Here is a 17,963-nt window from a genome sequence, read left to right on the forward strand (position 1 = left end):
TAAAAATAAAATTATTATTAAATGTAAATCAGTAGACAGTAATATAAGTATTCTTTTTTTAAAGTTGTATTCTTTTCTTCTAGTATAATCCTCTAAATTTTCTTGGGGTCTTTACAATTTGTTGGACTATATTGTTGAAAATTCTGCATAAATAAATTTTTTTTTAAAAAAAGAAAAGGTTTCCTGGGTATCTAAAAGAGTCAATCAACCGAATAGGGGAACCTAACAGTGAAGGAGCAAGTGATAGTCTTGGGGGGGTCTGTCTGTAAGCCAGATTGCTACAAATCTAAACAGGTTTAATACCAAGAGATTTTCAGCTAGCCAAGAAGAAACATGATCAAGACAGGTATGTAAGGTAGAGATACTAGGATATTGCCCAGTATTTGATTAATAGTAGCCAGTGATGTAGTAAGGGGAAAAGCTGGGGACAGACTTTCCCAGGTCTTGGTGTGGGCGCCAGCACCTCTCCTCCTCTCAGCCCCCCCCCCCCCATCCTTCCCCACCACATACGTGCTTTCCCTTCCCCCCATGCCTCTAACTCTTCTCAGGCGCAAGCAGTACCTCCAACCAGCTGCTCGTGCTGGCCTTGGCTCTCCCTCTAACATCACTTCCTGGTCATGGAACTAGGAAGTGACATCAGAGAGAGAGCTGAGGTTGGTAAGAGCAGTAGGTTAGAGATGCTGCTCGCGCTGGCAAAAAGAGGTATGGGGAACGGGTGCGTGCAGCGGGGGACGGAGAAGAAGGTGGGGAGTACCCCCACCCTGGGCACCTCCCACCCTCACTACGCCACTGTTAGTAGCTAAAGGCCCAAGAGAGAAATGCAGGGAGCCACACAAGTAGGAGGTACCAAGGAAATAACAAGAATAACTTATATGTTTGCCTGATCAATGTTAGTCTGTGTGTCTCTCCCCCCCTCCCCCCCAACTACAAAGGGGAGGAGGAGACACACCTACTAAATTAGTTGGATAGGAAGAGAAAGAGAGATGAGGTAAAGTTCAAAGGGAGAAGAGAGATGGTGGAGAAGAGAAGTGTGCAGTACCATGGGAAGGGACAAAATAGGGAATAAGGTAGAGACTACTGGAGTTGGGTAGGAAGAGAAGAGAGATTGGGGACATAGAGAGAGCAGTGCAGGGTAAAGTAGGGTAGGCAGACACTAGGGGCAGAGGAGGAGATAGGAAGAAGTTTTTGGAGACAATATGTGCGGATTGGGAAAGGTTATAGTGTTTTTGTGAGAGGCTGGAGGTGTTACGCAAGCCCCTGTTATTTTTGAGAATGTGCGTGCCTTAGGCAGCAGATTGCTTTGATCCACCTCTGGTATGAGTGGAAACTGGCAAATAAAAAGAGGAAAGATGATTTAGAACACAAACACAGTATATTAGTTGCATACTGTGAACTAGTAAAGAAAGTACAATTTTATTATTTCAATATAAAAGCACCCTTGATCTCTGAATTAATAATTCACTTCCCGGAATATGCTTGGCTGCATTGTTTCAATAAATATGGAAATTTCTAACACATGTAGCTTACAATATATTGTCAGAAAGTAAGTTTAATATTCCTGCGTGAAGTCTTCTTCCATAAGAACATTAGAACATAAGAATTGCCGCTGCTATGTCAGACCAGTGGTCCATCATGCCCAGCAGTCCGCTCACGCGGAGACCCTCTGGTCAAAGATCAGCGCTTTAACTGAGACTAGCCCTACCTGCGTACGTTCTGGTTCAGCAGGAACTTGTCTAACTTCATCTTGAATCCCTGGGGGGTGTTTTCCCCTATGACAGACTCTGGAAGAGCGTTCCAGTTTTCTACCACTCTCTGGGTGAAGAAGAACTTCCTTATGTTCGTATGGAATCTATCCCCTTTCAATTTTAGAGAGTGCCCTCTCGTTCTCCCTACCTTGGAGAGGGTGAACAACCTGTCGTTATCTACTAAGTCTATTCCCTTCAGTACCTTGAATGTTTCGATCATGTCCCCTCTCAATCTCCTCTGTTCGAGGGAGAAGAGGCCCAGTTTCTCTATCTTTCATTGTACGGAAACTCCTCCAGCCCCTTAACCATCTTAGTCGCTCTTCTCTGGACCCTTTCGAGTAGTACCATGTCCTTCTTCATGTATGGCGACCAGTGTTGGTCGCAGTACTCCAGGTGAGGGCGCACCATGGCCTGGTACCTTCTCCGATCTGTTCGTGATCCCCTTCTTTATCATTCCTAGCATTCTGTTTGCCCTTTTCGCCGCTGCTGCGCATTGCGTGGATGGCTTCATCAACTTTTCGATCAGAACTCCCAAGTCACTTTCCTGAGAGGTCTCTCCAAGCACCGCCCCGGACATCCTGTATTCGTGCATGAGATTTTTGCTACCGACATGCATCACTTTACATTTATCCACATTGAACCTCATCTGCCATGTCGATGCCCATTCCTCCAGCCTGATAATGTCACGTTGTAGATCTTCACAATCCCCATGTGTGTCTTCACTATTCCGAATAACTTCGTATCGTCCGCAAATTTAATCACCCGCAAATTTAATCATCCGCAAATTTAATCACCTCACTCGTCGTTTATAAAGATGTTGAAGAGCACGGGTCCAAGCACCAAGCCTTTTCTTCCATAACAATGGACAAATGTGCTTAAACATAACCAGATCAATATTGAGTCAGGGCAGTTAACATTTTTCTTAAAAGATGACCAGCACGGCTTAATAAAATCTGGCTATTCAGCATTGGTATCCGGATAGTGGCTGGCACTGATATTCTAGATAGGGCAGTTAGTGCCAGTGCTAGTGCTATCTGAGTAACAGTGATCTTGAGCCCATTATCCAAATAGCCAACTGGATAAAGATTGTTATCCAGTTAGCAGACTGAATATCATTGGTAACTGGATAACTTATGCCTTCTTCCTTGCTCTTCTCCAAACCATCTTGTCACTATCCTGAGAGTGTCACTCAGGACTGGATGCTCTAAGGTCCACGTTAAAATGCTGCAGTGCTGGTAAATTTTCTGATTTCAAAACAAACGATACTCAAAGGACTTCACATGAGGTTTGCGGAGGTCCACTGAAATCTCATCCGATCAGTCACTGGAGAAAGCAACTGACACGTGCGCAGAATAGCTCATGGAAAGAGGCATAACTGTGTGCATGCGCCAGGAAAAGCTACGTTGTAGGCATGCATGAGCGTGAATTATAGGCATATCTTATTGTAGCACATCATAGGTACACGTGATGAGTGTCTGTTGATCTCATTGGAGGGAGAGAGAGGAGGGGACAGAGAACTACTTTCAAGCAAGCCATAAAAATACCAGAAATGTATGCTTTTTTTAACACTGCTCCAGCGGAACATGGTGCCCTTACTCCGTATTTTTTGTTTTTGAACTTTTAACTAATGCACATGGGATGCACCTGTGACATGCACATGAGACGTGCTTCTAACACACACATATCAACACTACTGGCACTTCCAGACCTGCCATTAAATTTGGAGCATTAAAGGTTGGTGCTTTATTTTGTGTATCTTCAGGCAATTGCTGGGAATGCACATTTTAATATTGTAATTAATTTCTTTATGATTATCGGAGGCTGCTACAAACCACGAAAAAGACCGCAATTAGCAATTTAGGGCCAGATTCTGTAAATGGCGCTGTAATTGATGGCCACCTATAAAGCAGTCGCTGATCACGTGTCAATAACGCAACAGCACCATTTACAGAATCGCGTCTTTCATCAAAGTTAAGCACTAGAAATGTAGACCAGGTTTTTCTGGCACCTACCTTTAATGAGAATCGCATCTATAGAGGCATCTTAGAACACCTAAAGTAATTTCCATCATTAAGCAAGATATCCGGGGCAGTACTTGGAGAGACCCCCAAGAAAGAGACCTGGGAGTACTGGTCGACAAGTCAATGAAGCCGTCTGCGCAATGCGCAGCGGCTGCAAAAAGGGCAAACAGAATGCTAGGAATGATTAAGAAGGGGATCACGAACAGATTGGAGAAAGTTATCATGCCATGGTGCGCTCTCACCTGGAGTACTGCGTCCAGCACTGGTCGCCGTACATGAAGAAGGACACGGTACTACTCGAAAGGGTCCAGAGAAGAGCAACTAAAATGGTTAAGAGGTTGGAGGAGTTGCCGTACAGTGAAAGATTAGAGAAGCTGGGCCTCTTCTCCTTCGAACAGAGGAGATTGAGAGGGGACATGATCAAAATATTCAAGATAATGAAGGGAATGGACTTAGTAGATGCAGACAGATTGTTCACCCTCTCCAAGGTAGAGAGAACGAGAGGGTACTCTCTAAAGTTAAAGGGGACAGATTCCGTACAAATGTAAGGAAGTTCTTCTTCACCAAGAGAGTGGTGGAAAACTGAAATGCTCTTCCGGAGGCTGTTATAGGGGAAAACACCCTCCAGGGATTCAAGACAAAGGTAGACAAGTTCCTGCTAAACCAGAATGTAAGGCTAGACTCAGTTAGGGTACTGGTCTTTGACCTAAGGGCCGCTGTGTAAGTGGACTGCTGGGCACGATGGACCACTGATCTGACCCAGCAACGACAATTCTTATGTTCTTATATTCTTCAATCTTAGACATTCTTAGGATTACCAGATTTTCCCCAAAGGAAAATCCAGATCCATGGCCACGCCCCCAGGCCTGCCCCATTCCGCCCCCTTCTGCCTGTGTCACAGCCCGTTCCTTCCCCAGCCCCACTCCAAGATGGCATCCACTCATGCGTGGATGCAATGCAATGACATCATTTGCACACGCACATGATGTCACCACGTTGCATCCAAGCATGCGCGGATGCCCCTTGTCGACGCTATTTTGATGGGAAGCTTTTCAAAACCCAAAGTACCAGGTTTTGAAAAGCCATCCGGACCCCCAGTAAGCTTAGAGAATCCGGACCTCAATATCCACAATCAGCTCCATTATCCAGACAACGGCTGCTGTTTCCCAAATAAATGTGTGTTTTGCATGTCGGGACAACATTTCCATTAGCCTTACATGGGATCTCATTGCAAAAGCTAATTTTCTATGCACAGTAGCAATGGGACCTACTGTGCAGAGAATAGCTCTTCAGTACCACAGTAAGCATTTATCTTCATGTTGAATCATCTGAGTGCAACAATGGACAATCATCTCTCAATGCAGCGAGCAACTGCAGGGTGCATCACTTAAATATTGCCCTGTTCTTCTGGTAGCACAAGGGACAGGTTCTGTGATAGAGGTCACAATTCATGGAAAGGAAGAGTTGCTGGAATCTTTGATCATGTCACAAAATGATTCCCGTTAATGCGTTAAGACTTAACTTTTATGGATTTACCTATCTAGTGCAAATGCACTGAGCAGTAATAGAGCGTTTGAAACTTATTTAAGGTTGGCAAATAAAGGAGGGCAGGAGCGTCACTTGGAATGCTGTAACTCCTGCCTCTGTACATCTCTCTTCACACAGAAAATGTGAAACAGATCATAAGGAACTGCATTATAATAGAAAACATTAATGGATTTGAAACTGAGATTATTTTGCCACACCTGCACTTTTTATCTGATCTCAGCATGCCAAGTGTTTGTGTCTGAAAGCTGATCGACTGTAAATTGCAGAGCAGCGGTACTGCTCTTTTTCTACAAACCAAAACATTTTAGGTTCAATGCTGGCACACAAGAGACAGACATCTAAAAACAGCACTGTAGAGCATGCAATCTGTTTTTCCCGTTAACTTTGGTTAGAGAGTAAATTCGGAGGCATTCGGAGTTTGTTCTTCTCATTTGGAATCAAATACTTACTGATTTCATGTACATTGAAAGAACTCACAAAAGAAACCACAGTTCATCTGAAATTCAGCCGCTTCTAGAAATTTATGGAATCCAGGCTCCCTTAAATACTTCAGTGCATTTTTTTTCTTTACAATCTGTGTTCATAATCTCATATTATATTATGCAGCACCTAACATATTTACTACATTGATTCATGGATCGCTGCTGGCAAATAAGATAAACCTCTATTGTGCTAATATTTTGTCTTCTACATTGTTTGACATGCTACAAAAAGTAATAATGATGGAAATCAGAAATACAGAGAAAAAGAGAGTAAACATCTAGAATAAATATAAAATCACAACTTCGCATGAATTTTATTTTACTAATGGCATATTGATTGTTCTATTAATGTGTCTCTAGTTCTGACCTCTCTCTCTCTCTCTCTCTCTCTCTATATATATATATATATATATATATATATTTAAAGTGTAAGTGAATATCCCTTCTTACCTCCAAGATATGACCTGTCCTTGCTACGTAGCTGGGCAGAAAAGTGTTGTCACCTGTTTGCAGGCATCCACGGAGCAAGTGGCTATGGATTATCCTGCTTCAGCTCTGTCCATTCCCTGTCCCTCGGGAAGCTTAAATTTCCTCTGGATCAGGCAGCAGGAGCCAATGGAGACCTTTGGGTGTTCCCTCTTTGTTCTCTAAATGAATGAGAATAATTTGAAAGATGATGAAAAATTCCTGCCTTTTCTATCTGGAAAAAAGTCTCAGTTTCCTCCCCCTGTGCCTAAAAATATCAGACCCAAATGAAAAGAGAAGAAAAAAAACTTGCCTTACAACATGTAACAACACACAAAAGGCAAGTGAGATGTCGAATCCAATACCACAGAAACTGTATTATATAGAGTCAATAATGCAGTCTCAAAGTTCATAGAAAGTCCCAACTAGGATCCCAGTTTTGGCAATCAAGACTGCCTTCTGTACTGACATCTCCAAGAAATGAGCGCATCAAAAAACTGGCACGTGTGCATGTGGGCCCCGATTCTGTAACCGATTCTGTTACAGACGCCGGTTATAGAACCGGGTTAGTGTAGACACAGCTGCGATAGGTATAGCAGCCACGACCACCTGTGGCCCCGTCCCCCCTACCCCCCTGCCGCCGATCGCCAGCAGGAGGGTGCCCAACCCCTCCTGCCAGAAGGCTGCCCACCCACCCCCGATCACAGGCAGGAGAGTTCCCAAACCCTCCTGCCAGAAGAAGACCCCCCACTCCCCACCCCCACGATTGCCAGTAGGAGGGTGCCCAACTTCTCCTACCGGAAGGCCGCCTACTCCACGATCACTGGCAGGAGGGTGCCCAAGCCCTCCTGCTGGAAGAAAATCCCCCAACCTCCCACAATCGCTGGCAGGAGGATGCCCATCCCCTCCTGTCAGAGGATACCCCCCTCTGGACACCCTCCCCCCCCACCCCCCCCACCGGCTAACACACGTCCTCCGGAGCCCCCCACTAACCTTTCAGTGTTGGCTGGACGGATGGGTCTTCCTACCATCTGCCCGGCAGGCCTGCCTCGTTGAAATGAGGTGGGCCTGCTCCTTTCCGGCCCATCCCCGATAAGCCTAAGGCCTGATTGGCCCTAGAGTGGGATAAATAACAGCTGGGAGTGTATGAAAGTGAGCAAAAGGGGAAACGTGGTCATAAAGGAAAGAAATTAAATAAAATAAAGTATAGGTGTGTCTGTGCCTCACTCAAGACAGGTACAACCTATACTTTATTGTATTTTATTTTATTTCTTTCCTGGCACTACTGTTTACTATCAGCTGCCATCTGTTTTTGCTTTGCTTTCAGTTCCTTTAGCTTTTTATTTATCCATAGCATTTTTTTAGTCTTCTGTTCCGATTTTATTTTTTATTTATTTATTTTAACTTGGTCTACACATCGGTACTTCCTTTAGCAGTTAATTATGACCCTAGCACTTTTGCGTCTCTGTAATTACCCTCACCCATAGAGAATTTCTTTACACACAGTTCTTCAATCAGTTCTGTCTGGTCTTCAATCATCGTTCTAACCACTTCATTCACTCCTTTCAGTCATACTCTTCCAATCCCAATGACATTTCCTTCCGATTGCCCTAACATAATACATTATGTTTCACGTTGTTCTGTTTAATATCCATGCAAGTTTCCAAGTTTATTCATAATTTGATATACCGACCATCGACATGTATCTGGTCGATTTACAATGCTATATAAAATTATAAAAGAAAAGAAGAGTGGGGTAGAAGCAAAGTTGAGACAACTGCATTGACATAAATGATATGGGAGGAGTTTGGGGTGAGGAAGAATAATAATTACATCATAAAAATAAGGGGAGGAGAAAGAACATCAAGGAGAGGGAGGTTGCTTCTTAGAAGCGGTTCTCATGAAAAATATGCTGCGGTTGGAGAAAGGATATTATCTTGTGCTTTGGTATGCGTCTTGAAGCAAAAAGGTTTTGCGTTTGGCTTTGAATTTATCGAGAGAATTTTCGTGGTGGAGATGAGATGGCATGGCATTCCAGAGTGCAGGGGCTGTGGCAGAGAAGATTGTGTTTCTGGTGTAATAGAGATCTTCTATCAGAGCGCCTTACACTTGTTACTTATCTCCTTTTAAAGCATGCTAATTGTATACACTTCCCCCTCCGTATTCGCGGTGACAGAGGAACAGCATGGCTGCGAATACAGAAAAAACTCAAATAACTATTCGTACGCTATCCATGGTTTTTCTGTAAAAAAAACAACAACCTGGAAAAGGCACAAAACCGCAAATAACCTGATCTGTTCCTGTGCAGCGATTTTCTCTGTGCATCGCTTGGGCAAATACCACCGGCTGTAAAGGAAAGTGTGGATCTGGATCCTCAGAACCGCTTCCAGAAAAGAGCGCAGGGCTACCACTGCGCAAGGGAGAGAGCAGAAACCTGTCACCACCCCTCCACCCATGCTTTCTGTTACCAGCCTGTGGGTCCAATGCACCCGCTTAGGGGTGGAGAAAGTTGGAAGGGGATTGGCTGTGGGCTTGGAGCAGAAACGACAAGGAAACGCTTTTGTAGTCACTTTCAGAGCTCGTGCAGCAGTAGCATCAGCTGTGGTTTGGCGGAGGACTTTCAGGTCAGACTGTGTGCCTGGCGCCGGCAAATACCAGGTACAGAGTTGGCGTGCACCTGCTGAGTTGCAGGCACGTGCACGCTCGGTGACGGGCCTCTGGGAACAGCATTGGATCCTGTCAGTTCATTGGGCTCTGCCTCGGCTGCAGGTTTCGGGTGATTCCTCCCCTCATTTCCTGTGATGTAAATTTGGGGGCGGAGCCTGTATTCGAAAAACCACGAATAACCAAAACTGCAGTTAATGAAATCACGAATACAGAGGGGGAAGTGTATACTACTTGACCTAGCTATGCACTGACTATCCTCCAAGTTGGCTTAGAATATTCTCTTTCAATTTCATTCAGGTAGCGATATTAATGAGACTGGAGATTTTTATTTGAATTCCTTTTCTCGGTATATTCTTCACCCTGTACACAGTTTATAGATCGACTTTTAATTCCTCATATTTCAAATCGTTCACTTCGGTCTAACACACAAGGGCTATTAATGGTCCCCTCACTGAAAATAATAGGAACAAGACGCCACGACATCTTTTCAGTCATGGCTCCTCTTATATGGAATAATCTCCCGCTATATATTAGAGAAATAAAAGACCTTAACTCATTTAAAACTAATTTAAAAACATTTCTTTTTAAAGTCTCATTTAATCTTTAGAACGATTCTTTCCATGAAGTACTAAACTGACTAAATCTCCTCTTACTTCTTTCCCTAACCTAATGTTCTACCCTACCTATCACATATCCCCTTTCTTCCCTCTGGGAAACAGCAAAATGTAACTTTTATTTCCTAATGTTCTTTCCTATGTGTATATTAGTACGTCTGTATTGTTAGTTTGTCACAGGCTCTTGAAATTTTTTATGTTAAATAACTTGTCTCATTGCCTTATGCTATAACTTTTTTATTATGTAATTCGCTTAGTATTTAATAAGCGAACTATCAAATTCAAATAAACTTGAAACTTGAACTTGAAACTTTCATTTGGTCATTTTCTTGCTTATATCAACGTTGTCTGAATTCATGTTTTTAATTACTCTCTAAATGTTTGTAATTACCTTGTATTGCTTTTTATTACTCACTGTTTTTCTTTTTCATCTTCTAACTGCTTAATCGCTCTTAATTGCTTTGTATTTGCTTTTTATTGCATATCTTTTCTTATCCATGCTCAATATCCGGACAGATTTTATTTACATGTTTTATTCATGCTTCATAAGAACATAAGAACATAAGCAGTGCCTCCGCCGGGTCAGACCATAGGTCCATCCTGCCCGGCAGTCTGCTCCCGCGGCGGCCCAAACAGGTCACGACCTGTCTGCATCACCAGAAGGGGCTCCCTTGCCACCTTGGTTTCTCATTTAAGTCCTATCTTCCCATCGTAGTCCTAACCCTCCGGTCTTGCACATGTACGACCTGTTGGGTTTCTATACTTATTACCTGGTTAGCTTTCTATACCTGTGTTACATCCCAGCATCTCTCTCAGTATCCTACGATCCCTTTATCCCTCAGGAATCCGTCCAATCCCTGTTTGAATCCCTGTACCGTACTCTGCCTGATCACTTCCTCCGGTAGCGCATTCCATGTGTCCACGACCCTTTGGGTGAAAAAAAACTTCCTTGCATTTGTTTTGAACCTATCTCCCTTCAGTTTCTCCGAATGCCCCCTCGTACTTGTTGTCCCCTTCAGTCTGAAGAATCTGTCCCTATCCACCCTCTCTATGCCCCTCATGATCTTGAAGGTCTCTATCATATCTCCCCTGAGCCTCCTTTTTTCCAGAGAGAAGAGCCCCAGCCTATCTAATCTCTCGGCGTATGGGCAGTGTTCCAGCCCCTTTACCAGTTTCGTTGCTCTCCTTTGGACTCTCTCAAGTACCGCCATGTCCTTCTTGAGGTGCGGCGACCAGTACTGAACGCAGTATTCCAGATGTGGACGCACCATCGCTCGATACAATGGCATGATGACTTCCCACGTCCTGGTTGTTATGCCCCTCTTTATGATGCCCAGCATCCTGTTGGCTTTTTTCGAGGCTGCTGCGCACTGTGCAGATGGCTTCAGTGATGCATCCACCAGTACACCCAAGTCTCTCTCAAGTCTGCTGTCTCCCAACAATGCCCCCCCCAATTTGTAGTTGAACAACGGGTTCTTTTTCCCTATATGCATGACCTTGCATTTTTCCACGTTAAAGCGCATTTGCCATTTGTTTGCCCAGTCTTCCAGCTTGTCCAGGTCCCTTTGCAGGTCCTCACACTCCTCCCTGGACCTAACTCTACCGCACAATTTGGTATCGTCTGCAAATTTTATAACTTCGCACTTTGCCTCCTTTTCCAGGTCATTGATAAATATGTTGAAGAGTAACGGCCCCAGCACCGATCCCTGTGGCACACCGCTCGTGACTCCCTGCCATTCAGAATATTGGCCCTTCACTCCGACCCTTTGCAGTCTACCCGACAACCAGTGCTTGATCCATCTGTGCACATCCCCTCCAACCCGTGGTTCCACAGCTTCCTAAGCAGCCTTTCGTGTGGCACCTTGTCGAAAGCCTTTTGAAAATCGAGGTAAATGATGTCTATAGGTTCCCCATTGTCCACCCGACTGCTTATTCCCTCGAAGAAGTACAGAAGGTTCGTTAAGCATGACCTTCCCTTACAGAATCCATGCTGGCTTGTTCTCAGTAGGCCATTTCTCTCGATGTGCTCGCAAATACTGTCCTTGATCATAGCTTCCACCATCTTCCCTGTAATTGAAGTCAGGCTCACCGGCCTGTAGTTCCCGGGGTCACCCCTCGATCCCTTCTTGAAGATAGGTGTGACATTCGCCAATTTTCCAGTCCTCTGGTACCTCTCCAGTTTTCAAGGATAGGTTGCAAACATGCTGGATTGTGCCCGCTATTTCTTGTCTTAGTTCCTTCAGAACCCTTGGGTGGATCCCGTCCGGGCCCGGCGATTTGCCGCATTTTAACCTGTCTATCTGTTTGAGGTCATCCTCCTTACTTACCTCTATGTGTTCCAATTTTCAGCCTGTTCCCCGCTCATGAGTTCCTCTGAGTCCGGTATATTAGATGTGTCTTCTCTCGTGAAAACCGACGAGAAGAACGTGTTCAACCTCTCAGCTACCTGTTTATCCTCCTTAATCACTCCCTTTCTATCCCCATCGTCCAACGGCCCCACCTCCTCTCTCGCTGGTCGCTTCCCCTTTACGTAACTGAAGAATGCCTTGAAGTTTTTCGCCTCCCTGGCCAGCCCCTCTTCATATTTCCCTTTTGCTTTTCTAACCTCTCGGTGGCATTCCTTTTGGCATTTCCTGTGCGCCTGGTGATTTTCCTCCGTTGGGTCCTTTTTCCATCGCCGGAAGGATACTTTTTTGTCATTTATTGCCCTCTTTACTTCTGTTGAGATCCAAACCGGGTCCTTTGACCGCTTGTTCTTGCCGCCTTTTCTGAAACTGGGGACGTACTTTCTTTGTGCTTCCTGCAGGGTGTCCCTGAATAGGGTCCAGGCGCTTCCTACAGTCTCCATCCTAAGGATGTTTCTGAGCTTCCTCCCCACCATTTCCCTCATAGCAACATAGTTCCCTTTCCTGAAATTGAGCGCAGTCGTTGCGGTCCTCCTTCCTGTGGGTGTCCCCCTTTCTAATGTGAATCTGATCGCGTTGTGGTCACTGTTGCCTAGTGGTCCTCCCACTTCTACCCTCTTGCAGGCCCCCCTAATCCGTTTAGGATGAGGTCAAGAGTAGCACTCCCTCGCGTCGGTTCCCTGACTAGTTGCTCCATGAAGCAGTCCCTCACAGCTTCTACAAATCCTGTTTCCCTAGTGCAGTTGGAGTGACCCATACTCCAGTCAATCCCCGGGTAGTTGAAGTCCCCCATCACTGTTACACTTCCAGTCCTGCATTCTTGTCTCAGTTCAGCTTCCAAGTCGTGTCCGACTCCTTCCGGTGTACCAGGTGGGCGATAGTATAGCCCCAGTTTTATGACTGCACCCTTGTTTCCCCGGCAATTTGACCCATAGCGATTCCAGCCCCTCTGCCTTCTTTGCCATATCCATCCCGACCGAGTAGATAGAGTCCTTTATATATATTGCTATGCCTCCCCCCTTCTTGTGTGTCCTGTCCCTCCTGTAGAGCTTGTACCCCGGCAGTGCCACATCCCATTGATTCTCCTCTGTCCACCATTGTTTCTGTAATTCCAATTATATCCAGGTCTTCCCCCTTGGCCACGACCTCTAGTTCACCCATCTTGGCCATGAGGCTTCTTGCATTTGCGTACAAGCACCGCAGGTCCCGTCGTTTTTCCTCCACCTCTGTATTTACCTGGGCCGCCTCCCCCTTGAACTTCGGTCAGTTCTCCTGTTCCCTGTGCTTCTGCTATGCCCTCAGCCTCTTACCCTCGTAGCTTTGCCCTCAGCCTTTACCCTCGTAGCTTTCGGTTTCCCCACATTCCCGCCACCCCACTTCCCCGCTTTTCCTCTGGGTTTTTCTAGCCCTATCGGCCCCCCTCCTGGGCTATCATCCCTTGAGCCTCCGTCTGATCCCCTTCGCCTTGTGGCACCCCTATATTGCCCTCAGCTTCAGCCCTCGTGCCACCCAGTCCCCTTGTGTCTCCATGCCCCTTAGTCTCCTCCCAGCAAGCTCCCTTTACCTGATGTTTCCCTTGCTGTCTGATCATAAGATCTGCCGGTCTCTTTACTTCCTCCTTGCAGTCAGCCCGTTCAGCATCTGTTCTGGATACTGTTGTCCGAAGCGTCAACCTCAGATCAGCTGTCGGCTTTCCCCCTCTCCTCAGTTTAAAGCCCCTCTCGATCTCCTTCCTCACATTGGCTGCCAGTAGCCTAGTTCCCGCTGTGCTCCAGGTGCAGGCCGTCCCGCCGGTAGAGCTTACTCTTTCCCCAGAAGGACGTCCAGTTCCTCACAAAGTGGAAGCCCTCCTCCTGGCACCATCTCCTCAACCATGCATTCACAGCCTGGAGGTCTGCCTGCCTCTTTGCATCTGCTCTCGGTACAGGCAGGATCTCTGAGAATGCTATCCTCCGGGTACTCCGCTTCAGCTTTCGTCCCAGGACCCTGAACTGGTCAGTTCAGTGTGGCCATGCTGAAGTTCCTCCGACTTACATCATTTGTTCCGACGTGGATTATCACCGCAGTCTCCTCTGTCTCTGCCTCCATCCAGGATCCTCTCGATCCTATCAGTGACGTCTCGTGTCTTGGCCCCTGGGAGACAAGTCACCAGCCGGTCCTCCCTTCCTCCAGCTACGTGACTGTCAACCTCTCTCAAGATCGAGTCTCCCACTACAATAGCAGACTTCCCTTTCCTCAGCAACCTCCTCTGTCTCAGGTCCCGTGTCCTCGGTTGTAGTGCGGTGTCTCTCCCTCGGGGTCCCGGTGAGTAACGATCTCCTCCTCTTGCGCGGTTCCTCCGCTAGGTCCTTCCCCCGGTGTCGCCTTGTGGATCCTGGGTCTCGTCTGCCGACATCCGTCTGTGCAGCTGCTGGTCCTGTTCCTCCACCTTCCTCCTATAGGCCTCCTCGATGAATCTCTCGAGGTCCCTCACCTGGTCCACAATGGGGTCTTCTCCGTCTGTGTCCTTGGTTGACCAGCTCGTTTCCTCCGTGTTGCGCAGTCCCTCCAGTCCCTCCAGTTCCTGGACCCTGACCCTCAATCTGCCGACCTCCATCCTCAGGCTTTCCAGTTCCTGACACCGACTGCATATGTACTCCCGCCTTCCCAAGGGGAGGTAGTCGTACATATTACACTCTGTGCAGTATACCGGAAAGTACCTCTGGGATCCTGGGTCCTCCATCGCTCTCTTGAGGTGCTGGTGTGCTCCTGCTGTGGTAAGAGAGAGAGAAAAGAGAAAAGAAAGTAAATTACTTGGGCGTTTCTGGTTCCCTCGCAAGGCTCCTTCGCCGAACGGCTGGGCGCCGTTGGCTCCCTTCTTCTTAAAGGGGAGCCGGGCGCCGATGCGACCTATGACGCGGTGAGGGGGCGGAGCTATCTCTCGCCGGTCCTCCTGCCTGCTCTGGCTTCCTCTCCTGCCCTGCAAGAAAAACAAAAACAGAAAAAGAAGAGTAAAGGCAGAAACCGCCGAGGTCTGCCTCGTGCCCTGGCTTCCCTTCTTCTTAAAGGGGAGCCCGGGCGCCGATGCGACCTATGACGCGGTGAGGGGGCGGAGCTATCTCTCGCCGGTCCTCCTGCCTGCTCTGGCTTCCTCTCCTGCCCTCTCCGGCCCTGCAAGAAAAACAAAAACAGAAAAAGAAGAGTAAAGGCAGAAACCGCCGAGGTCTGCCTCGTGCCCCTGGCTTCCCTTCTTCTTAAAGGGGAGCCCGGGCGCCCTTATGTTATGAATTATGCCATGGATTATGGTTTCTTTATCATTTGCTTTTTTTTCCCACATACAAGTGGATCGATTTTTCACTCCGTCAAAAATTACAAAGACTAGGGGGACACTCGAAGTTACAGGGAAATACTTTTTAAACCAACTGGAGGAAATTTTTTTTCACTCAGAGAATAGTTAAGCTCTGGAACCTGTTGTCAGAAGATCTGGTAAGAGCGGATAACGTAGCTGGTTTTTAAGACAGATTTGGACAAGTTCCTGGAGGAAAAGTCCATAGTCTGTTATTGAGAAAGATAAGAACATAAGAAGTTGCCTCCGCTGGGGCAGACCAGAGGTCCATCCTGCCCAGTGGTCCGCTCTCACGGCGGCCCATCAGGCCTAATTGCCTGAACAGTGCCCCTGCCTCTAATCCTATCCCTAATACCTACCTCTACTTCTATCTGTACCCCTCAATCCCTTTGTCCTCCAGGTACCTGTCCAGATCCTCTTTGAAGCCCTGTAGCGTGCTCCTGCTTATCACATCCTCCGGTAGCGCGTTCCATGTATCTACCACCCTCTGAGTGAAGAAGAACTTCCTGGCGTTTGTTCTAAACCTTTCCCCTTTTCAATTTCTCTGAGTGCCCCCTTGTACTTGTGGTTCCCCGTAATTTGAAAAATCTGTCCCTGTCTACTCTTTCTATGCCCTTCATGATCTTGAAGGTTTCTATCATGTCTCCTCTAAGTCTCCGCTTTTCCAGGGAGAAAAGCCCCAGCTTCTTCAGTCTGTCACTATATGAGAGGTCTTCCATACCCTTTATTAGCTTAGTTGCTCTTCTCTGGACTCTCTCAAGTACCGCCATGTCCTTCTTGAGGTACGGCGACCAGTACTGGACACAGTACTCCAGGTGCGGGCGCACCATTGCATGATACAGTGGCAGGATGACTTTCTGATATGGGGGAAGCCACTGCTTACCCTGTATTGGTAGCATGGAATACTGCTACACCTTGGGTTTTGGCCAGGTACTAGTGACCTGGATTGGCCACCGTGAGAATGGGCTACTGGGCTTGATGGACCGTTGGTCTGACCCGGTAAGGTTATTCTTATGTTCTTATGTACATTTACGCTATATTTTTATTACGTTATGCTTTACATGTCTTTCAATTAGGCTTTTTTATCATGTGCTTTTGCTTCTATACACACATTTTTGAATAAGCGTTTAATTGTGCTATGTTCATATTCACGTTATGTTTCCATTATGCTATGTTTTACATATGTCTTTTGATTATGCTTTTCATTACGTTTAGTTTGTAATTTTGTTTTAATTTTGTCCCCAACATGGTCCCCTTGGACTTTTGATAAAGGCACACATGCCGAAACACTGCTAGTGTCGAGTATTTGAGCCTAGAAGTCGCAAGATTGTGGCGGTATAGAAGAATAAAGTTATCTATTGTGGCATATTCATCAATAAAGTGATTTTTTGAACTATACTGTATACCCTTGGCTGATTTTTGACTTCTTGTCCTCACAACTCCTTCGCTGAGTGGTGTAGTGAACCACAGAGAGGAGGATTCAAGCCTATATCCCACCCTACCCACTACATTTATGGTGAAAAGTGTAAGCCCACCAAAACCCACCCAAAACCTATTGTACTACCATGTAGGTGACACCTGCAGCCATAAGGGCTATTGGGGTGGTATAAAGGTGGGTATAGTAAGTTTTGGAGGGCTCACCATACACTATAAGAGGGTTATAGTGAAATGTTTACCTGGCACCCTTTATGTGAAGTTCACAGCAGTGCTCCATAAGATACCCCACTGCTCTGTTGGCATGTCTGTGTGGCCAGTTCATTAAAATGCTGGCCCTTCCCACATCCAAATCGGCTTGTTTTGGACATTTTGCATTTGGATGTTTTGATTTTTGAAAATGGCAAAAAAAAAGATGGACTATAAAATTACTAGTAAGGAGAAAATCACTAGAACTCTGTGATGAAAATAACAATATGTATTCTTTATTAAATCACAGCTCTTTTTGAACTTTCAAGCTCATACGTTAAAAACAAACGCTTATCTTTTACAACAACAATATATTGATTCCGTTTCCAATAATGCTGGAACAGTTCATATGGTTCCTCTTCTGAAGACCCCTCCTGAAGAAGAACACAAAACCTGGGTCGGGGGGCCAGGCATTGAAGTAATAAGCACAAGACACTTTTAACAACACTTTAAAGCACTTCAGCACATTATATTTTTGTTTGCACTTTTTGCACAATCCATTAACGCTGCTATTGACGCTGCTATTGACTTTTTATACTTGTTCCGCCATTTTTGTTTTGTATTGGATGGCTGGAGCTTGAAGAATATAATATGGTTTACCATCTTACCATATGAACTGTTCCAGCGTTATTGGAAACTGAATCAATATATTGTTGTTGTAAAAGATAAGCGTTTGTTTTTAACGTATGAGCTTGAAAGTTCAAAAAGAGCTGTGATTTAATAAAGAAAAAAAAGATAGACATCATAAGGGCCACTGTATCTGAATGTACACCACTTCAAGAGCCTTAAGGCTTGCAGGAGTCTTGTATATTTTGTACAGTGTGTATTTTTCTGTTCTTCAAGGGTTGATAATTTAAAAATAAAAAAACAACCCAGTTGAACTGGATATAAACTTGGGTCCCTTGGCTTAGTCCACTCTCCTAATTAAGCTACTCCTCAGACCTGAGAATGGCCACCCGGATGATTGCGGGTCTCAGGGGTCTCCCGTACGAGGAAAGGCTGGATAAA

The 17,963-nt window shown here is 45.8% G+C and overlaps 1 protein-coding gene across 3 annotated transcripts in view; it reads right to left on the reverse strand.

The window, feature by feature from the left end:
* TNN (tenascin N) overlaps positions 1-6,421 on the reverse strand; it is a 95,380-nt gene extending 88,959 nt beyond the window's left edge. For 2 of the 3 annotated variants that reach the window (XM_033916171.1, XM_033916169.1), the window contains exon 1: positions 6,247-6,421. The gene's annotated coding sequence lies outside the window, so the exon portion shown is untranslated. The remainder of the gene's footprint in view (positions 1-6,246) is intronic. The other variant, XM_033916170.1, reaches the window with a different exon arrangement.
* Positions 6,422-17,963: the final 11,542 nt, after the last annotated feature.

This window comes from Geotrypetes seraphini, chromosome 12 (genome assembly GCF_902459505.1).
Source record: "Geotrypetes seraphini chromosome 12, aGeoSer1.1, whole genome shotgun sequence".
NCBI classification, from domain to species: domain Eukaryota; kingdom Metazoa; phylum Chordata; class Amphibia; order Gymnophiona; family Dermophiidae; genus Geotrypetes; species Geotrypetes seraphini.